General features: G+C 43.1%; 1 protein-coding gene across 1 annotated transcript in view; it reads left to right on the forward strand.

The window, feature by feature from the left end:
* The window catches only part of PAK1 (p21 (RAC1) activated kinase 1), a 76,689-nt gene that overhangs the window by 12,937 nt on the left and 41,022 nt on the right, over window positions 1-22,730 (forward strand). The window contains exon 2 of the mRNA XM_036385128.2: window positions 14,719-14,798. The gene's annotated coding sequence lies outside the window, so the exon portion shown is untranslated. The remainder of the gene's footprint in view (window positions 1-14,718; window positions 14,799-22,730) is intronic.

Genomic DNA, 22,730 nt, shown 5'->3' on the forward strand with positions numbered 1-22,730 from the left:
GGTAGCCTCACACACAGCCTCATTCAAAAGGAGAATTTTCATAGACCCTTGTGAGTGTCACAGGGACGTGCTGCTGAGGAACAGAGACACTTTGTGTGGCAGCAAGGAAGGTGCCTGCTTTGGTACTTCAGTCAGGGTACACCACTAAAATATGCAGTTGTCTGCACTTCAGATTGGTTGGCATCTACAAATGTCATCACATCACACAAAAGCTGCTTCCCATTTGTGCTGGCCTTCCCAGACAGGAGGAGCTTTAGGAAACTCCTGTCCCAAGCTTGGATTGTTAGTGCTTGAATCTCCACCCTGCCTTACAGCTGGCTGCCATGGTGATACAGTTTAATCTCACTGGTCTCTTGTGGTATCTGAAACTTTCACCAGGAGGGAAAAGCAGGGTGACAGCTGCTCCAGGGCACACGTTGGTAGGAGGGGAACACCAGGTAGGTGAAACAGTCTGTCTTGGGACTGTTCTTCTGAGATGTTAGGACATCTCTTATTATATTCACTAGGACATAAATATTATATTTATGTGTAAGGATATAATCCAATAAGATTTGGGCATCTTGGGGAGTACTTGATGTCAAAGGTATAAGAAAGCTACTTGAAGATGATAAAACATTAGCAGAGAATATTGAATCTTAACTGCTGGAGGTGTTGGGGATGTTCCTGTGTCAAGTGCACTTTTTGTAGCCAATAGATCCATAAACTAATTTGAGATAATTACTAAAGGAAAAATTAGACCAAACAGAGAAATGTTAACAAGTCACCAGAGCTGGATGGCGTTCAAGAATCCTGAGGAGCTTGAATGTGAAACTGCAGAACTGCTGGCCGAGCTGTTTAATTTATCACTACAGACAGCTGCTGTGCCAGAGGACTGGGGAGCTGCCAGTGTGATTCCCAACTGTAAAAAGGGCTCTAGAGGGGATCCTGGGAACAACACAACAAAGAGTCATGCTACCAGGAATGGAAAGGATCTCTGAATATGTAGAGAAATGTTAACTGTTAATGGGGAAGTCGGTGTGGCTTCTGAAAATGAAAATCCTGCTTCCCAATCCCATGAAGTTCTGTGGGGTGTCAATAAGGAAGGTTAAAGTGGATATAAGATGTTTGGATTTTCAGAAAACTTCTGTCAACACCTGAAGCTCCTGTAAGTTTGGAGGAAAGGCTTTTTTATGGTTTGAAAGCCACATGGTTAATAGGAAGTAAAACATTTGGGACAATTTCGCATCTTATGATGGAGAGGGAAACATCACTTCAGCAGTAACCACAAAGGCCATCATCCTCATGGGAAAGTGATGAATGACACCATTTGGCTTTGGTATAAATGCTCAATGCACCCATAACTTGTGGGTGATGTGCAGTTCTGGTCTCCACATCTCTTGCAGAGCACAGTGGCATTGCAGAAAGGGCAATGAAATGGGCTACCTTCCAAGAAGAAGCTAAAATAATTGAGACTGTGATTTAAACCTATGTTCCTTCCTTTCTTCCCATATGGAACAAAGTCAGCAGGTAAAGGTAATATGAGCCATCAGCTCTCATGCTTTTACAACCAGGGAACTTTTGATTAAACACGATGGCTTTGATTTTAAAATAGGTGGAAGACCATACTAGTGCAGTGGAGAATTGGTGACTGTAGCCTCAGAATAGGTAGAATTTGGTGACAGGCTTTAAGGCACTCACCTGTGCAGGGAAAATCCCACTTGCACTTTGCACAACTCTTGCCTTTACAAAAATCTCTGCATGACCCTTCCTTTCCCCAGGGCTCTCCTGTGCAGTTTTTCATAGGAAGCAATTATCCAGGTGGCTGGCAAGTGTTCGACACTCCCTTGTGTGCACAATGAGGTTTTTTTTTTTTAATTATAAGTGACTTATTCCTCCTAGAAGTATTTTTTTTTTAATGCTGCCTTCAGCAGGGTGTGCATGTGAACTTTATTTTAATTAAGGGTGAGGAATCTGTTTTACATAACTATATCCCAGATTCTCATGAGAGAGTGAAAACAGCCCTGAGGGATTGATGAAAAGGACAGCGAAATCGGGTTGCCTCACCGATGGGAGGCCTGATTCCAGTTCTGAGGTTTTCTGTACCTGTGGGACTTGCTCCAAGCTGGTTGACAGCCAGAGGAATTGAACCAATGCAGAAGCACTGCCTCCTCACAGCTTTATTTTGGGCCGCTAATTTGTGGTTCTGGGCAGATACTGGGGTGGCTGTTGCAGCTCTGCCTGAGGTTGTTGTCTCTGTAGTGGGAATGGCCAAATGGGATGTGAATCTGCTTCCAAGCCCTTTCAGCCATGTCCTGTTGCTGGCTCAGACAACTTCTGCCATGTTGCCTGTTGCCACGGTATTGTATTAGAACACTTGGTTTACCCATCTCCTTGGAACAGGGGTGGCTGTTATGATCAAAATGTGATCCACACCAGCCAGCTGAGATGCTAATTTACTAGCAGCACTAATGGGATTGGGTCAAGATGGTTCTCTGAATCTTTGAGAAAGAAAACAAATGGCGCTGGAGGTCACAAACAAATGCTCTTGGCTAAAATTTGTTCTGAGTTGTAAAACCTGGAAGGGACAGGGAGCAGATGAGCAAAACGTTTCTGTACCATTAAGGAGGGAAAATCCAGGGTGTGTATGTGGCCTTTTGTTTATCTATTTTCCTGTTAAGAAAAAAAAGTGATAAAGGTGTTAAAACTCAGCTGTTGCTGGAGCTGTACTGGAAGTGGAGCATATAAATAAGACGATCTCTTTCGCTGTGCACAAAGAGAAATGTGAAAAACAAACCACAAACTCTGTAAAGAGGCTAATGAAGTTTGTGAGTCAAACCTGGCATGTTGTTAGCACCTGCTGCTTGTTTGTGGTGACTGAAGCAAGCACCCCTTTCAGGAAGTCTTTCATACTGGAGATAGTTTTGCTCTCCTGTTATCAGAACCTTGGTGTGTTTGAAGAAGCTGAACTGGTGACAGACTGCACAGCTGAGACCTTCAGCTTGATTCTTGTTGAATCTGGTGGTAACTGGCAATTTTTTCTGATGCCAAAAGCCTAGAGAGATTTGGCATGATGCCACTGCATGAGGACAATGTTGGTTTTGTTCTATTTCTGTTTCTGCCCCAAGAGCTGGCTCTAGAGAGTGTCTAGAAATTGGCTTCTCTTACCAGAATCTTATATGAATCAAAGGAGAGTTTTGATGCTCGGCTCCTAATGTTTCATTGAAGTGGCAGTTCATGCCATTGATCGGGAAAGTGTTTAGAAATTAAAATTGATGGGAATTAACTGATGATGCTGGGGCTTTGCAGCCCCAGGTGGGCATCTGCCACCAATCTCCTGGGGAAGGAGAAAACAGATGAGCAAGGAGGTGGGGCAAAGATAAACCTGTGGGAATAGATGTCCTTCAGCTGTTCAGCAGAGCAACATAAATGAGTGCACTTTAGAGAGAAAGGAATGTGATGGTCGTGTCACAGCTTGGATGTGCTTTGCTCTGGGGTGAATTCATAGGCTGGAGCATGTGCTTTGAGTGGAGGTCAACAGATTCAGCCTGATGTGAGGTAAGTGGGGAACAAGGTCAATGTCAGTCACGGCAGTCTGAGGGGATGTGCTGAGGGCTTTAAGCACCTCAGAGTGCAGAAGCTGTAGAGAAATGTCTGATGGTGAAATTTTTTTCCAGAGAAAGAGGCCTGACCATTTTCTTCATCTTAACAGAACTTGAGGAAATGGCCTCAAGATATGCCAGGGAAGGTTTAGATTAGATATTAGGATTTTTTTTTCCCTCAACAATGTTATAAATCATTGGAAGAGACTGCTTAAGGAAGTGGTGGAGTCACCATCCCTGGAAGTGGTCAGAAAATGTGTGAGTATGGCACTTGAGGACATGGTTTAATGGTGAATGTGGTGGTGGTGCTGGATTGATAGTTGGACTTGATGATTTTAAAGGTTTTTTTTCCAACCTTAATGACCCTATGATTCTGTGACATGAAAATCCTATTCCTGGCACAGGTAGTTGGAACAAGAACACTGTAAGCTGTGCCAGGAGCAGTGATGAAAATCTCTGCTTTATGCAACTTGTGCCCTATAGGGAGTAGGGTAAAGTACTGTAATCACTTGGTAGTTTAAACCAGGAACAAATCTGTGTGGCTCCTTCAGGTGGAAAGGCAAAAGAGAGTGAGCAGTGCCAATATCTCTGATTGGGAAAGTTGCACAGAAGATGGGTAAGGATGGCAGAGCACTGCCAGTTCCTCCTGCTCTCTGAGCTGTTTCCATTCTGAGAGTGGTGCCAGCTGCAGCAGCTTCTGCCTGGCAGCCTGTTCCAGCAGCAGATCCCTGCTCCATGCCTTGCTCGAGTCACTTGCAAAATTAACAGAGCGTTGAAGGATTGCAAGTGCAGAACCAGAACAGGACAGAACCCTGGAAGATGTGTTTCTTCTCTGCTGTGGACCTGTGTGACCTTTCTCAGCTCACTTCACCTCTCCTCAGTTTATAGAGGGGTAGTGGAGCTACTGTGCACTTTCAGGTATTCTGTGTTACCTGGCAGAAGTTGTTCTTTCACCCACATGAGTAGTGTTTTATCACTGAGTAATGTTTTATGCATGAATGCTTTTCTGTGCAGTGCTTAAAATTTAGAAAAAGGTCCTGAAATTTTATGAGCCTTTTGTATAGGCAGAGCTGTCCCAGGAGGTGGAAGAAGGAGGAGTTGTATGCTTTTCTGGAGAAACTCTTGTGCATTTTCTCTTCCAAAATAATTTCAGGCTATTTATTTATATTAAACCTTCATTAATTCACTGTATATTGTGAAACAGCAGATAGTGGGCTCTTTTGGAAAGGTGTACAGATTAGAAGATGCTTCAATACATAAGTCATAAGCAAGGACATAAGAACACCCTAAGGAATCAAATGAAGTGTGATGCTTTCTGGGCCTGCTGCACAGCTGCAAAGCAATCGGTGAAGTCATATTTTGCCCACACAGCTCTCCTAAGCCTCAGTACTTTGAGTTTTACTTTGCTTGCTTTGGCTTCTGAGGCAGCTGGTGTCTGGAGCTGAGGCACTCCGGTGCTTTGCTCAGTGTCCCCAAAAGACCTGCAAACCTAGCCAAGCTTTTGGGCTTGAAAGAGATGAGCTGTGTAGCTTGAATTGCAACTGGTGCCTCTAGTTCTGGGAGGCTGTAATGACTGCGACCTTTTGAGATCTTGTTCAAACTGTTTTTGTTGCACTCAGACAGGAATGTTATGTTCTTTGTTCCATCTCCTAAAAGGCAAACTTTTCTGTATAGGCCGCTTGTGGCTTTTAGAGTTTGATATATATGGGTCAGGGGAGGAAGCAAGCATAGACTGTTGGATGTTTTCAAGCTGCTGAAAAAATCCTTCTGAGTGCGTGAAGTGGGTTTCAAGATTCCAGCTGGATTTTTGCAAATAACCTCGGTCTTGATTAGCAAAAGAAATAAGCCCCCAAATGTGGATTGCTTCCAATTTGTCTGCACACAAGTGAGTGGGCTGACTCTTCTCTGAGACAGACCTGTGTGGTAAAGGGTTACATCTTTAATTCTGAACCCCTTCTCCTGGAAGGAGACATGCAACATCTCAGCTACCATTACTGAAATGTCATTTTTTTTCAAGCAAAATAAAAATATGCATTCAGTAGTTAAAATTGAGGTAAAAGCTTGTGTTGTGTCTTGGAAGGGCTCTGTACACCTTTAGGTATGTTTCTTCACAGAATCACAGACTGGCTGAGGGAAGGGAACTGCAGAGGTCATCTGGCCTAACCTGCTGTAATCAAGCAAGGCCACCCACAGCCAGTGACTGTGCCCAGACAGCATTTGACTATCCAAGGATGGAGACTCCACCACCTTTCTGGCCAGCCTGTCAGTGCTTGGTCACCTTCACAGTGAAAAAGTGTTTCCTGATGTTCAGAGGGGCCCTCTGTATTTCAGTTTGTGCCCATGGCCCCTGGCACTGGGCATCACTGGTAAGAGCCTGGTTCTGTCTGCTTTGCATCCTCCCTGCAGGTATTTATAGACATTGACGGGATCCCCCTGAGCCTGCGCTTCTGTCGGCTGGGCATTCCCAGCTCTGTCGGCCTTTCATCATTGAAGAGATGCTCCCCTCAGCATCTTTGCAGCCCTTTGCTGGACTCTCTCTGGCCTGTGTGCCTCTCATATAGGAAAGCCCAGAACTGGACCCAGCACTCCAGGTGTGTCTTCACCAGTGCTGAGGAGAGAGGAAGGATCATCTGCCTTGAACCTGCTGGCAATACTTGGCCTAATGCAGCCCAGATGCCATTTGCCTTCTTGGCTGCAAGGACCCACTGCTGGCTCAACTTGCTGACCACCAGGATCCCCAGGTCCTTTTGTGCTTGAATGTTTTCCATCTGGATGAACCCAGCACCTGTAGGTGCCTGTGGTTGTTCCTCCCTGAGTGCAGAACTTTGTGTTTCTCCTTTTTCAACTTGGTGAGGTTCCTGTAGGTGCACCTGTGGTTCCCTGGGTCTTCTGGAACATCAGGATTGACATTTGCTTTCCTCCAGTCTGTGGGCCCTTCTGCCAGTTGCTGTGATTGATCAAAAATTACTGAGCTGAGCCTTGCAATGGCATTCCTGGATACATCCTGTTAGGGCCTGTGTACTTATTTAGAGTCTCTGTCTGTAGATGTGAACAGACACTTCTAGAGGAGAGCTAAGGCTTGGGAATCAAGCTGCTCTTTGGTCCTCCTTTCTTCTCTTCTTTCCCTCTCTCCATTGCCTGCTGACCTCAGTCATCAGCTACTGCTAGAGGCTCTTTGCTTGCATGACAAAGCTATTGTGGGTTTGGCTTTAGATTTAAAGCCTTCAGATAATGTGGCTTTAAAGCTAGGACACCTCTTTTGCAAAGGTTCTTGTGCTGTGTGGGGCCGCTACTGAGGTGGTGTGCTATGTACATACAGAATTTGGTGTCTCCTGTGCAGTGTTTGCTGTTTATTCCCGGCTCAGGAAGGGACTCTGCCACAAGGACTGGCTGTGCAAATTCAGCTCAAACTGCCTTAACTCACACTATTTACTTTGGAAATTACAGTTTCAATTGCTGCTGATAACCCAGCTGATTGTTATGTTTTACATTTAGCACAGTTTTTTTAGTTCTTTCCTTAATGACTTATGTAAATAATTTTAGAAGACTTTGCATTCATTTTGGGGAAGCTGGCGTATGGGGCTGCAAGGCTAGCAGCAGGTGCTGTAAGTAATCACTCTTCTAAATTAAGAAACACTTTCTGAGGCAGTAGGTTAATTTCTGGGTAAGCAGCCTGCATACAGATTCTTGGAATCAGCTGGATCTTGACCCAGCAAATGACTCAAGGCTTTGTGTAGATTTGAGTTATCTCACTGAAACCTTTCAGTTTTAGAGGAGACTGGGGCTGTGCTTGAATGTCTGTTGAAACTGTGTTATCACGTTGAAATCTGTGTCACCTGGCTTTGTGCTTGTCTTTGTAGCTCAGTCTTCACTGCTGTTGGAGGTGTATTTGGAGCATGGACAGTGTCATGGCTTAGCCAGGTCAGGCTGCCTGGAGCCAGCGTATCTGTCATAGAATGGTTTGAGTGGGAAGGAACCTCAAAGATCTCCTCATTCCAACCCCCTTCCTTCTAGAAAGGTCAGGAAAACCTTTCTAGACCAGGTTGCTCAAAGCCCCATCCAACCTGGCCTTGAACACTCCTAAGGATGGGCTATCCACAGCCTCTCTGGGCAACCTGTCTCACCACTCTCACAGCAGATAATTTCTTCCTAATATAAAATCAAAACCTTCTGCCTTCTGTCAGTTTGAAGCCATTTCCTCTTCTCTTATCACTACATGCCCTTGTAAACAGTTCCCCTGCACCTTTCTTGTAGACAGTATTTGGGTACTGAAAGACCACAGTGTTCATGAGTGGCTTATGCTGAAGTCTGTGCTGCTGTGGGTTTCTCTCATTAGTACAAGAGCAAGCAAAGTACTGCTTGAGAGCTTTATGCTGTTTCTTTCTCCACCTTTGTGCCTGTGAGAGGATTTCTGCAAAAGTATTTCCTCTGATATCACTAGTGGAGCTCTCATGGGATCTCCAAGCAGTAACTGTTGACCAGATTGTGCTCAAGTGCTGCTTGTCACTTTTGCATTGTCACAGCTCTGGATAGCATTGTTCTTGCTCAGGAGTTGAAAATTGCCTGCAGAAGTGTGACCCACTTATTGTAAAACCACTCTTGAGTCTGTGAGGCTGATGGGGCCAGTGGTGTTTGTGACTTGAAAAGTTAAATGATTTTTCATAGGCTCTGCAGAGGAGGAAACTGGTAAACTCTGAGGAAACTGGTAAAATGTTAATTACTGTTACTACACAGAGTATGATTTTGGAACACTTTGTCTAACTTGTGGAGTAGAAAGGTCCAATTTTTACAAGCTCAAGCTCTCTTTAAAATCTATCTTTCTGTGTGAAGATTGTGCCAAAAAGTAATGTGAAAGGTGGAATTTCTACTTACATGGAAACCCATGTAAAGTGGAATAGAGCAGGAAAAATGCCCTTCTATAAGGATTCAAGGAGAGAACTTCAGATAGCTGGAGAGCTCTCAGGACTTTAGCTGGTCAGAGTGACCCTGAGATACATTAGAAAGTCTCTTTTCTCAGCCCAGCACTTGAAGAAGGAGTCAGGACTCTTCAGTTCTCAAGGTTGTTTATTGTATCTTATCTATAAAATTCTTTCTCCTGTCCAGCTGAAGTCCGCTCAGCAAGACAGTCAGAGGCACTCTGCCTGCCCCGGGGTGTTGTTGTCTTTTTATACTAAAAACTACGTGTACAATATTTACAATAACTTTCCAATACCTATCCCCTATGTTAGACAGTGAGCTTCTACTCTAAACCAATCTAAAAGTGCCAACGTCACAGCAGAAGATGGAGGCCAAGAAGGAGAAAGGCTGGACACGCCCAGATTCCTCCATCTTTCCCATTCTAAAAACCCCAAAAATCTATTTTTCACCCCATCATAAATTCACTATCATTCTCCTTAAACTGTCATGGCTTGCAGATCTTCATATAAGGTTGGTAACTTGCTCCATGGGTCACAATCAAAACCACAGGCATTTTGGGCTCTGTGCCAGGGTCTCTGAGACCCCTTGCAGGGGTCTTGGCAGTCCAGGACAGCCAGAGGGAAATTCTGAATTCTACCAGAAAGGAAGAATGGTTTTTTGTTGCCTCTATACAACTGTAAGCTGGGACTTGCCCTATCTTTGGCTTAGAGTTGGTGCTTCTTGTGCCGTTGGATGTTCAACCTATATCAAACTGGTGCTTGAAATCATATACCTGCTAAAAAGGTCTGAAGCCACTTCCTGCACCCTTTAACTTGATTTTTTTGCTATGGTCAATCATCCTCAGACCAAAATGCTCTTAGGCTGGAAAGTCAGTGTTGGGATACAGCCCTTTCACATTTAAAAAAATTAATAATCCAAACGTTAGAATCCTGAACGTAGAACTCATTTCTTGTGAACAGCATTACAGAATGACGTGGCTTTTGTAATTTTTTTAGGTCTGTAATCTCTTCTCACTTTTTAGATTAAAAATTTACTGCCTTCTTTGCTCTGAAATGTTGAAGAAGAGGAACAGTTTTACATGTGCAGAGTGTAACAGACAATATTGTACTTCTTCTCTATAATGGAAACTAGATGTGTAAGCAACTTGGCTTTTTGATAGCTCAGCTTTGCTTGAAAACCAGAATTCTCAGGTAGCTCTGAAGGCAAACAGTCCTCTTCAGGTGACATTCTGGTTCTGTGGGAATTGGGACTGAAATATTTTTAAAAAGAAATGGTGAAGAGGAAGTCATACACACTGACTGTATGGATCTTTTGACAGTGGATGTCTTGTGGGTTTAACAGATGATCCAAATGCATATTGATGTTTTCAGATGATCTCAGTGTATTCTCTGGGATGCTGTGAGATGTCTGTAGGCTTGGAATGGAGAGGTGCAACAGGCAAGAGCTGGATGGACAATGAGTTGGTGATGGGAGCATAGAAACATGCTGATCTTGACAGGCTTTTCAAAAGGGGTCAGAATTTGAACTTTCTTCAGTTCTGCAGGGAAATGAGTTAGCTCTGTGTGGGCCACAGGAATTGACAGCATCAGGTAAATAAGTGACCAGATGTTCAACAGGTGTCTGGAAGGTTGGCTTTCTGAATGGACTACTGAAGAGAAAGCAGAGGATCAAAATTCTCTGCTCCAGATTTGTAGATTTTGATAGGTAGTTTAAATAGGCAATTTAAGAATATTGCTTTGCACCTTTCTCAATGGCTGCCCTAAACTCAGTCTATCCAAATATTTTTTCCAGGCGTCATGAAGAATTTGTAATGCTTTCTGTTATCAAAAGCAGAGCTTGAAAGAGTCCTGCACCATACCAAAGATATGAATGCTGTGTTAAGGAATTTGGACATATTAATAAAAACAATATATTACTCTACCACTCTCTCCTCTGAAATTAAACGTGTCAACCAAATTGCTGAAACAGTAGACGGAAACTTGGCAATTACATTTGTGTGGCAATTTGATTCTGTTCTCCCAAAATACCTCTGGAGAGCATCCAACTGTAGCTCTGCTCTGATCCCAAGACTACCCTGCAGATGCCCTGAGCACACAGACATGTAAGCAGCAAGCTCTGGCGGCCTGATCTGTGTAGTTGCTAGAAAGCTTCAAAATCTGCTTTGCTCTCAGAGGACTTTCCATTTGGGAAAGGAACTGATACCATTCCAATTTTAACTCTGAAGAGGAAGGGAAAATAGAAAATCTTCAGAGAAGCAAGTTTTTGTCTAGACTGTGGAGCCAGCTGGGTGTCTTGTTCTGTCTTGTCAGGCTGCCTTCTTGTTTGAGGCTGTGTCTGAGTGGTTGACAAGTGCATTAACTCTGGGAAAATAAACCCACTTTTGGTGTGGCAAATGAACCCTGGACTCCCGTGACCATCCTCTGCCACAGTTGTTTCAGCGCTGCTTTACTGACCGATAAAAATGCACAATCTTCTCTCCTTGTCCTTTCCCTCTCATCATTTGAAAAGCTCTCCTCTGTTTTTGCCTTAAAAACTACTTTTGAAATGAAAGTTCCCTTTTGTTTCACTGACTATAAAGTGTGCATGATAATTACAGGACAATTGCTGTGTTAGGTGAGATACTGCAGTGTTTCTGCAGGACAAAACCCTGCTCCAAGCAGGAGCAATTCAACTTCTCTCACTCAAACCCCAGGAGCCAGGGACGAGGGATTTCCTCAGTTCTGTGCTCAGCAGTGACAGTGGTATCTGTGTGGATACAATTTATTGCACTGTAAGTAATAGTTTAATGGCCTTGCACGAGATAAATGCTGCTTCGTGCTGGTGTGTGGTTTTCAATAGTATGGCAGAGAATTACTTAGGCCTTTTAATCTGCATCATTCAAGAAGGCAGTATTTTAAAAATGTGATTATGATATCAAAGGTTTGTGAAGTGAAGGGCAGAGAGGCTTTTGCTGCTCCAAAGTTTTCCTGTCTAGAGAATGTAAGTCATAAGCATGACAACTATGGGATTTTTTTTTTGTTTTTGCTATTTGATTTGATAGTTTTTTTATTCTTTGAGTCAGGCTTCTTTCCTTCTCCTGCGTTTGGATCCTCTTAAAATGACTAGTTTCAGGGAAAAATGCAAGCATAGCAAAATACCTGTGGAAGTCTTCTGTCATTTGCTAACTAATTGCTGCTTTTAGAGTGGTACCTGTCTTGTTTCTTCAGCAGTATGTCTACTTAGCTGTGCTCTTGCTTCAAAATAACTCATGTTTCGTTCTCTGAAAGCCCACTGTCCTTGACTGTCTTTTAAACTTTTTTTTATTTTTATCATTTGTTTGGGTTATTTTCTGTTGGTTGCTGTCAGGGAGATGCTGTGGTAGCTAAAGAGGCTGTTCCTCTTCCCTGTTGTATCCCAGTTGTTGCATTGGTTATTTACAAGGATGCGACCTGACTTGCACCATAGTTGTTGACCCTGTCTTGTGCAAAGCCCTGCTGCCTCCAGGGATCCAAATAAAGGATCTTTTTAAAAATTAGATGCTACAGACCCTATGCTGTTGTCTGTAAAACCAGGGGCTTTGGTTTGGGCAGGACCCAGGCCCCCCATTCAGAGCAGCGGTACTGTACAAAGCCTTTGGCCCCTGGAATACCTGAGTTCCTCAGCTCCCTGGAATACCTGAGTTCCCTTGATCCCTGAGGGATCAAGGCCAGATTGGATTGAACAGGGCTCATAGACATGTTTCCCTCAGGAGAAGCACTCAGCTCTGGCATATACTTACCTGGTCAATATTTGCTTAGTTAAGAGTGGGAAGGGATGGGAAAGTTCATCAGCCAGTGGTAAACTGGTTTCCTGAGCATCAATACCATTAGATTTGGGTTCAAAGGCACTGTGTGGGCAGAAACTGGCCTCTCAGCCCTCAGTGCCTCCTGGCTGTAAACCCGTCCACCTTGTCCCAGGTTGTGTTGGGGATGGCAGTAGCTATTTTAGGGCAGTTCTGGAGGTATTGGGTGGGAAAAGATAGGGATTTGGGTGCTAGAAAAAAGTTCTAGAAAAGCATCTGAAGGTGGGGGTATTATTGCACAAGTTAAATGATACCCTGGATGCAACTACTTTGTGGTTGGGGCTGTTTTAAAGTGTGGTTTATTTGGCATTGAATAGCTATCAGAGAGGTGGTTTTAGCCACTGTGCTTTTAAAATCAGCATGCTAAAGCCCCTTGGAGTTGTGAGAATATGTGTATGTGCAGACTGGTGTTGGTTGAATTCAATTGTTACAAAACACACCCTTGGAAACCTCATCTGGGATGGTGTTGCCATGTCCCTCACATTTTGCCAGTTTTCAGAATCAGTCAGGTAGTACTGTGTGGGAAGTGTTACAGGGATAAATCCTGAAATCCTAATTTGGGCTAAACTCCCACTGTTTTCAGTGGGTGGCTTGCTGGCATTAAGGCCAAGTACCCCCAGCTATTACAGATGACCTTTCTGTCCTTTAAAAATCAAGGAGACTGAGACTTGATGCCTCTGTCTTGTACTAGAGATCAAACTGCAGGATTGCAGCCCTTAAAGTTTGTACATGTGCTGAGATTTGTGAACAAGAAGTTGGTTAACCAAAAACATTTCCAGTAACTGTTCTTTAGATTCTCAGTAGTGCTGGTGAAATGCCAGAGATCTGGAAACACAAATTAGCTGGTGACGTAGAGCAGTGCATGAAGAAGACACTAATTCCATAGGGGAAACACTGATGTTCTGAAAACTCTACTTTTCATAAATGGAGAATATATAACCCCATGTATTTTAAATGGAAAAATTTAAATTCTTTCAAATTACCAGCATAAATTTATTGAAATTGTTTGCTCAGATAACTGATTTTTATTTTTTTAGGAGAATGGTTCTATGAAATCCCTACAACTTTTGTCAGTATATTGCTTTCCAGCAAAATTGAATTAAATGTATTTTAGAAGTCAAGAGTCTGAAAGTAGGTACCTGGAGTTCCTGACTATCACCGAGTGGTTGAGATCATAAGTTGTTCTGGCTTTGTCTCTCTATGGAAGAAAGAGGGAAGATGTTGTGTTTGTGTTGGCAATGCTTAATAAAATCAAACAATATTCAAACAGTAAGAAAAGAAAAAGGCCTAAATCTCTCCAGAAAATGTTGCTGTGCAAACCTTGGCTGGCAGGTCTTCCCAGCTTGAAGAGCTTCTTTCCTACATCTCAGTGGAGCATCAAAATTAAAGTCTGACTGAACCCAACTTGATGTCAGCCTCAAATAGTATGTAAGGGTACCCCAATAACTTGCTCAGTTGCTAGTGAGGCTCTGAAGCCCACACTGTATTGTTTTTCTTGCCCATTTCCCCTTGGGTGGTCATTGGCTATTCATATTTCCAGCTCAGGAGGGCTCTTCTGTCCCATCACTTGGACTCCAAGGGGGAAGAAGCATTTTCAAATCCTTCCATGCCCCCCTTTACCTCTGAGTTCACCCTCTGGATTGTGTACACAGCTCTCTTTTTCCTTTTTTTCTCTTCCTGAGAATATGTTTCTTGTGCTAACTGAAGTTGCAGAAGCACCTGGAAGGGTTTCATCTCATGCTGTGTGCTCTCTAACTACCTGAATTGCCCTTCCTTTAAAGACTTGATTGACTGGTAGGAGGAGGGCCAAGCAGACAAGAAGTACTTTGGCTTTCTCCCCCTCTTGTGCCTCCAAGATCACAAATGAGGTCTGTGAGAGCTGGGACAAGAGCTGGCATCTCCCTTGTACTGGAACTGTACTCCACACACTAAAATTCATAATGAGGGTGTTATGGTACTGATCCCAGCTCTTCTGCTGGTTTTCTGCTCAAGGTTGTCACAACCACTTCTAATTTGTCTTCATCACTAAACTGGGGCCTTGGATACTAAGGAGTAAAAACGGTGCTTCAGACAAGAAGTCTGAATGATGTTGTGTGTCTCTCTCCTTTAAAGCCTTCCTGTCAGTTTGTGTGGCTTGTAATTGCAGAATTGTAGGTTGACAGGAACCTCTGTGTGGATAGTCTAGTCCAATTCCCCATCTAATGTAGTGGCAACTCAGTGGCACGTCCAGTGGGGTTTTGAGCATGCCTAAGGATAGAAATTCCCATTATCTTCCTGAGCAACATGTGGTTTTCTGAGTTCTGTGGTTTTGTGTCCATCTCCCCTCATCCCCACCCAGAAAAAAAAGTGTGGTTTTGTTGTGGGGTTTGTTCTTACATTTAAATGGAATTTCCTGTATTTCAGTTTGTGCCTGCTGACTCTTGTCCTGTTGCTGGATACCACCAAGAGGAGCCCTGGTTTCATCTTCTTTACATCTCCATCAGGTATTTATGCACATTGGTAAGACCCCTCTGAACTTTTTCTTCTCCAGGCTGAAGAGTCCCAGCTCCTTCAGCCTCTCTTTATATGCCAGATACTCCAGTCCCTTAATTGTCTTTGTGGACCTTTGCTAGACTCTCAGCAGTATGTCCACATCTCTGTTGTACTGGGGAGGGAAGGACTTGTCCCACCCAGCACTCCAGATTTGTCTCACCAGCCCTGAGCAGAGGGGAAGAATCCCCTTCCTTGACCTACTGGAAGTTGTTTTTCGTAATGCAGCCCACATGCTGTTGAACTTCTTTGCTACAAATATGGTTTGGAGGCTCATGGCACACTTGATGTCCACCAGGAATCTCAGGCCTTTCTCTGCTTTTTCTGCTTCCTTTCTGCCTGTTGGCTCCCAGTCTGTGTTCCTGAGCAGCAGGGCTTTGCATTTTCCCTTGCTGAACTGCAAAGGTTGGTGTTGGCCCATTTCTGCAGCCTGTCCACATCCCTCTGAGTGGCCTGCCTGGTCTTAGCCACCATTTCCTATACTGTATCATCTTCAAAATTCCTAAAAATTGACTTTCTGCTGCCACCCATAATCTTTCCTTTATAAAGAATTCAGAGCCCTGGGTGAAGTATGTAATGAATCAAATCTCTCAACAGTTCTAAAAAGTACATTGCTGTTCACTTGGGAAAGTCAGACAGAGATGAGGCAGCTTCACTAGCACTAACAGAACATTAAATGCTGTGCCTTGTAGGAAAGGACTTCATTATTATTATTTAGGACTTTCATTCCTTGAATCTCTGATACTTCATGCAATACCAGCTCTTGCCCTTTGCTAGCACCATAGCAACCTGCTATAAATGTCACTATATAATGTGGCTTGTTGGCCAAAAGCTGGACAAGGAATGCTTTCTAGGGCAGGAAATCCATGGGGTCAATAAAACAAGTGCAGTCGAATGAGGGAAAAATCCCACTGTTATTTTATAATATTGCAAAGTGATTTTTCTTTTTCTCTCCAAAACTGTGCCCTAGAGGAAATAGAGGCATTAACCAAAATTCTCTGAATGCTTTATCTATATCCCCTCCCCCAAAACCTACATCCTAGGCACCGTCTAAACCTCTGGGCTAACAGATGGTGTTGAGAGGGGGAGGGAGGGGGAACGATTTGCATCTAAATAGCTGAAATAAGAAAGGGTCATGTCCCACAGACCAGCTCCACTCACCTGCTGTTTAAATCCCCCTGAGAAACAGGCAAACACGCTTGGTTTTTTAAGGTCTGCCTCAGCTGTACTTGCTCTCTGAAACTTTCTGCCCTAAAAAAGCTGCAATCCTCTGCATCTTGCTGTACGGATTCTGTTCTGCCCCCAAAAGGACGAACTTTTAAGGCTTTAGTTCTCTGAATGGATTTGACAGCTGTGTCACTTCTGTTCAGCCCTCCCATCAGAGTGACTGTTGCTGTTGGATAGCGTAATTAGCACGAGCACTAATGATACAGAAAAGGTTCAGAGCAAATATTACCTCTCCTGCCAGCTTGCTACTCTCAGGGCTGCCTGATTGCACTGTCAGAGGTGCTCCAGCCATATGGTCCTGTGCACTTGTGATGCAATATTCTGTGCTGGGGTTGTGTGTGTAGGTGGGATGGGCTTTGGCTCTAGTGACCTCCAGGCTGCACCCAGTGGGGATCCTGATCCTGCAGGACTGTGGTGTTGGATGGCTGTGCTTAATCCTGCAGGCATGCAAAGCCAAGGTCCTCTGGCTTCCTGACTGTGTCCTGTTACAATTTCTCAGGTCTAAGAGCTTGCTGCTTTGTAATGATTTTGTTTTGGAGTGTAAGGGTCTTTTGCCCACCTCTGTTACACATTCATGGAGACTACTCTGGGGCTACCCCCCTGTCCTGGCAGCAAGAAGTGTGCTTTTGTCTCTTCAGGCAGAGTTTCTCAAAATTTAAGGCTTTGGAAAGCCTGTAATAAGAAAAACCTCCCCCGTTCTTCATAATCATGGGCACATTCACAACCCCAAAACCATCCTACCTTATTTCCCAGTGATATTTGGAGAGGAAAGAGGGCTTTTCATGAAGTTTAGTCTTAGTACAAAACACCAAGATGAACAAAACCTGGTTCTACCCATCAGTTCCTTGGGCTTCCACACTCAAATACTAAAAATAAATAATATGACAATAGTCCAGGTGGTTCAGGAACTTCATTACTGTTGTCTCTTGACAACATCTTCTCTACTTCCCAAGAAGGCAGAGGAATTGAAAGGTTGAGTTTGGCAGACTGGAAGGCTCTGCAGGATAAGGAGTGGTGAAGATGATGTCTGGGGACTCACCACTGTCTGCTGTGTGTTGATCTGGTAGAATAAAATGTCTGCAAAGGAAGTTTTCTATTTCTGGAATTGCAAGACCTTGAATCTCTTCTTTCTTCAGCACAAGCCTGGAGGGAATAGGTGAGGTTAACCTTTGCTAAGCTCTTGGGCTCTCCCTCCCACAAGTGTCTTGGAAGAGAAAATGGCCTTAAGAACTGTCTTTGTTTTTTTCTTTTTTCCCCCCTCATTTAATTCCCAAGTGTATTTCAGTACTGTGGGTAGTACTGGTTGATGTGCATTAGGGCAGCATGGATCTGAGCAACAGCCTTGTTTACGTGCCTCTGGGGAATAAGTTTATTTATTTTATAATTTAATATAGATTCCACATAATAGAAACAAGATCCAGTGTACGAATGCTTACAGAAATAACTGGGCAATGCACAATACCAAATTATATTATTTTAGAGCAGTCTGTGGTACTTTATAACTTTCCACAAATGTGTTTCTTTTCAGTACTTTGTCACTTGAGGATAACTATGTTTTATAAATGGTCATATCACATGATGCGTATTCACTGTCTGGGAGTAAACAAAGAAGTGAGTTAACTCGGGTGGTGCAAGTTACATACACACATGCATACATCAATGTGTGTGGATATACATGTTTAGACATCCACACTCTCTTCTGTAGGACAGACCTCTGCCCTGCTCCTTCTGCCCCCTTCCCCAGTTCAGTGATGCAGGCTGGTCACTCGCTCTGGCAGCTGTGCTGCTGGTCTTTGCCATGGATAAAATGCTTGTTATGCAGCAGGACCCCACAGACCATCTAAGAGCAAATCCAGAAATGAAAGATACTATTGGAAATGTTTATTTTCTCTGTTTTTTAAAAACAAGACCATGTAAATTGTGCATCTGTAGCAGAGGTGCACGTTACTTTTTGACAAAGGAGGCAAAAGGGGAATATATGAGGAATTAGGTGCCCTTTGAGGTGAGGTGTGCAGGTAGTGGGATCGAGACTGGGGAAACTGGATTTCACAGACTCTTAGAATTGTTTGTGTTGGAAGGAACCCCAATGATCATCCAGTTTCAGCCCCTTGCCTTGGGGACTGCCCTCTACTGTGCCAGATTGCTCAAAGCCCCATCCAACCTGGCCTTGAAGACTTCCAAGGATGTAATATCCACAGCTTCATGGGCAGCCTGTTTCAGTGCCTTAGCACCATCACAGGAAAGAATTTCTTCCTAGTATCTGATCTAAACCTGCTCTCTGTCTTATGGCCATTCCCCCTTGTCCTGTAACTCCATGCCCTGGTTCAAAGTCCCTCTCCAGCTCTATTGTAGCCCCTTCAGGTACTGGAAGGTGCTCTAAAATCTCTGTGGAGCTTTCTCTTCTCCAGGCTGAACAATCCCACGTCTCTGAGCCTGTCTGCATAGCAAAGGTGCTCTGGGCCCTCTCACCACCTTTCTGGTCTCTTCCAGTTTTTTTCCAGCAGGTCCACATCCCTCTAACACTGAGGTCCCCAGAGTGGGATGCAGACTCCAGGCAGGGTCTCACCAGAGTGGCACAAAATTTGGAATTGCCTTCTACAGTGGCCCGAGATGTAGGCTGCTTTTATTTTAGCAGGTTTCTTTTATTAAGTGGCTTACCAAGTGGCTGACTGACATCGGAACATTTATTTCTGTATCTTCCCAAGCTATCTCCCTGGAAGAGGAGTTTGCTGTACAGAAAGGACCATTCTGGTAGTCTACAGTGTTACTTCAATCACTTCCTCTGTGTGGAAGTAAAATACTAAAGAAAAAGATGTGCTGGATTGGAACCATGCCTAAAGCAATTCTTGGCATAATGGGATTATTTTACTGACTTTTAATTAAAATAGAGTTCTAACTAGATTGTTTTGAGCATACATACATCTCTGGTTTGTTGTTGTTGGTCTAATTGCCTCCTAAATTAAAGGTATTGATATTCTAATCCACCTTCTCCCTTGAGATACTGGCATTAAAAGAGGATGTGGAATGCTATGTAAATGATTTACAGGCATGCAGTATAGAAAATGGTCTTTAAAGGCATTAGCCAAAACTTAGGTCTCCCCTTTACCTGTGATGTCTTGACAGAGAGACTGATGAATTGTTATTTTTCGGTATGTATTTATTTCTCTGTCCTGACAGGTCTTTTAAATGGTTAGAAATGTAGTCTGAGAAAAATGCCAATAATCTCAGCCTTTGAGGAAGAAGCAGTTAATGAATCTTCACGGAAATACCCAGAGTCCAGATGCTCTGCGGGGAAGAAAAGGTTGGGAGCCATTGGACCAGGGGTTGGGACAATACATCATCTCAGATCTAAGATGGAAGCTGTCTGCTGACAACACAAGATACTAAAATGGCAGAATTACAGGCTTATTTGCTTAGGACTACTTTTTGAGAGCCCATTTTAAAATGTCATGATCTGGGATTTGACTACTTCTATTTAAGATATATTGGTTAATTTTTGTCAGAAATAAAGCATTACTTTTTTGCAGATTTTTAATTATCTTTACGAATTGAAACCCTTTGGGGAAGTTTCACCTGTGTGGGATGTAAATTCAAACCATGCTGTAAGTTTAAAGAATATATCTTAGGCTCAAATCCAACTTCTTACTTCAAAGCTAAAATGGACCTTACAAAGTAGAAGGCCAAAAGTTTAGATGTCTGTTTTATAACATTTTAATAGAGTAGCAGAGACTGACAAAACTTTTGTCAATGTAGAATATTTAAGCACCTCAGATAAAACTAGCTGTACATTGAAGAGTGTTCACAGGAAAACAAGAGTTATTTCCAGCCTGAAGAGATTTTTCTTAAAAATAAAAGCAGCCAAACATGCATATGTTGGGAGGCTGTGAATCAGCACCTGCAAATACCAGCAGGAATAACCAGGAATGGAACAAAAAGTTGGATGGGGCCCTGAGCAACTTGATCTGCTGGAAGGAATTGCTGCACATTGCTGCACATGGGCTGGACTTAGTTGATTTTTAAGGGCCCTTCCAAACCAAGTCTTTTCTATGATTCCTTGAAAACTTGCGCCAAAAGAAACAATGGGAAAGAGTGGAAGAAGCAACCTCATCCTTGCAAAGGAGACAGTTCACTTAAGCTGTGTTGTGGATTGATTTGAAGGATCTCCTTTCCCTCAGCAAATGTATTTTACTTCACTGAATCCCTCTGCAATGAGTATAAGAACAGGAAAGATGGAGTTAGTGCAGGCTGTGCCACAATATGAGTATGAATTGTTAGTAAAGAGGAAGGCAGCATTTGCCTTGAGACAAGTGTAAATGGCATAAAGTGAAGGGGGAAAAAATGGTTTGGGAAGTGCATCCCCATGCATTGCTCCTGGGTGTGCTCAGGGACCAAAGCTGGGATTTCTTGAGAGCTGTGCAATAGCTGTTTCCAAAACTGATGACCCTGTTTTTATCTTGAGGGTTTTTTAGCAAACAGACCTGTTACTGTAGAGGTGAGAGGTGAAATTATGGTGTGCTAGTTACAGAATTTAAAGTGTCCTTTTATACTCTCTTGCCTTGGATAGGAAGAGGGAGTGTGGTCAGGTAACCTGAGGTGGGTGCTGGGTTTGTGTGGCCAAAACACTGAGAGAGCTTTGGGTTGTGGGTAGGTACCATATCTCTATGGCAGCCTGCTGCAAACATTCTTGACTCTTAATTGCTGGAGTTAGGGGAGGATGATCAGAAAACTGTACCTGGACTTGCTGCATGCTGTGCTCTCCTAATTCTTATGCTGGTGGTCTTAGGAGCAAGTAGCTGTAGGACTTGAGCAAGATGACTTAAAGCAATGGGAGGGAATACCGTACTGAAAAAAATGCCTTAACTCATACAACTTCCTAGAGCATCTGTCTTTGGTTGTTGTCTTCATTTGGGAAATCAGTTGAGTTTTATCTACCCCTTAGCAAAGGCACAACATTGTCTATAGAGAGATTCTTGTCTGCACAGTAGTGGCCATAAAAAGATTGTTATCATTTTAACTACGCAAAGGGCAAACTATAACCTGACAAAGCAGTCTTGAGATGAATAAAACATGCATACTGGCAATCCATCGTGATCCATCCATCAGTGAAATCCTAGTTCTGCTGAATGTGCAGTTCATATTGTCACTAATTGTATGATGTAGATGCTTGTCCACTGGGAATTGGATGGAAATTAGCAAGTCACTTGCTTCAGATGCTGACAGGGCTGTGAATGGGAGCTCAGTCAGTCTCCTCTGGGTTGGGTTTTATGGCTGCAGTGTTGCTGCTTCTTGAGAAAAAAATTAATTTTAAATAGGTAGCAGTGAAGATCCATGCATCCTGCTGAAAGCTGCTTAGGTCACTGTAGCAAGAACAGAGGGTAAGAAGATCTGCGCCCCAGAAAAGCACAGATCTTTGCTCAAAGATGTTGAGGAAAACCTTGCCTGCTATATCTAGCCTTGCAATTAACTCCTACTCCTAATTACATAGTGCCTTAAAACGGGCCTGCCACTGTAATAAATGATGTTGTTGTATTTCCTTTTGTTCAGTGGAGTAAAAATAGTTCACTTGGCTCATGGGCTTTATTTAACTGAGCGCTAATGCAGACTTGGTTGTAATATATTGCAGGAACAGCAATTCCTTTGTGCCAGTCCTATAGAGCTTTCTTTTCTCTACTGACATACAGTAAGTATGATTGGGATCTGAGTAAATGATGTGATAAAAGGCTTGATGGTGCTTCCTAAAAACAAACTGCCGCTCATTAAATTAAACGATGATAATTCTTAATGGACTAGTTAGTGCTCTGCAGTGCATTTGGTACAAGTAAGGAAGTCTAGGGATGTGAGACCTTGCCACTGTGGCCCCTCCTGTATGTTGTAGAATCATAAAGCAGGTAGAATAGGGAGTTTTGCTAGCATATAATTATAAACACAGAGGTGGTGTTCTTGCAGCAAAGAAGACCACTGTGACAGTTTAATTAGGGGAGAAACCACAAGCCACCTTAGGCTTTTTCATTTTGCCTTGTAAGCGAACTGCTCATAGAGCATTTCATGTATTGCACTTGAAGGGGTAATCATTGTAAATCTGAAGCAGATTTATGTGCAGTTCTCAAATTGCTTGTCTTCACTGATATTAAATTAGCTCTTGCAGCACTTGGTATTTGATGGTGCTTGTCTCTAAATTCAGTTTTTCTACAAAAACCTCATATTTGATGCAGAGCTTATCCTGTCTTTGGAGAACTATTCATTCTCTCCTCTTTTCCCACCTTTGAAGAACCAAAACTTTTAACAAAGCAACATGAAACTGAACCAATCTTTGTGATTTTATTTAATTGAAATCTACTGCCAGTATGAAAATCCTGGCTTGCAATTAAGGGAATGTGACAGCTTTGCCAGTCATTACATAAATACTATGGAGCACTGGGCTTCCTACTGTCATTAGCTGCAGTCAACACAATGGAGCTATACACAGGAGCAAGAACTACTCTGATGATAAATGTTTGCATTTCCAATTAGCACTGAACTGTTGTGGCATTTTCCCCTCAGTCTAATTGAGGGTCTTGGGTGGTTTCATTCACTAATGATAATTGGGTTGTCTTCTTGCTCTTTACTTTCCCAGCAGCAAAAGAGTTGAATGAGTTTTGCTCTTAAGAACATTGGTTTCC

Source organism: Molothrus ater, chromosome 2 (assembly GCF_012460135.2).
Source record: "Molothrus ater isolate BHLD 08-10-18 breed brown headed cowbird chromosome 2, BPBGC_Mater_1.1, whole genome shotgun sequence".
In the NCBI taxonomy this organism is placed as follows: Eukaryota; Metazoa; Chordata; class Aves; order Passeriformes; family Icteridae; genus Molothrus; species Molothrus ater.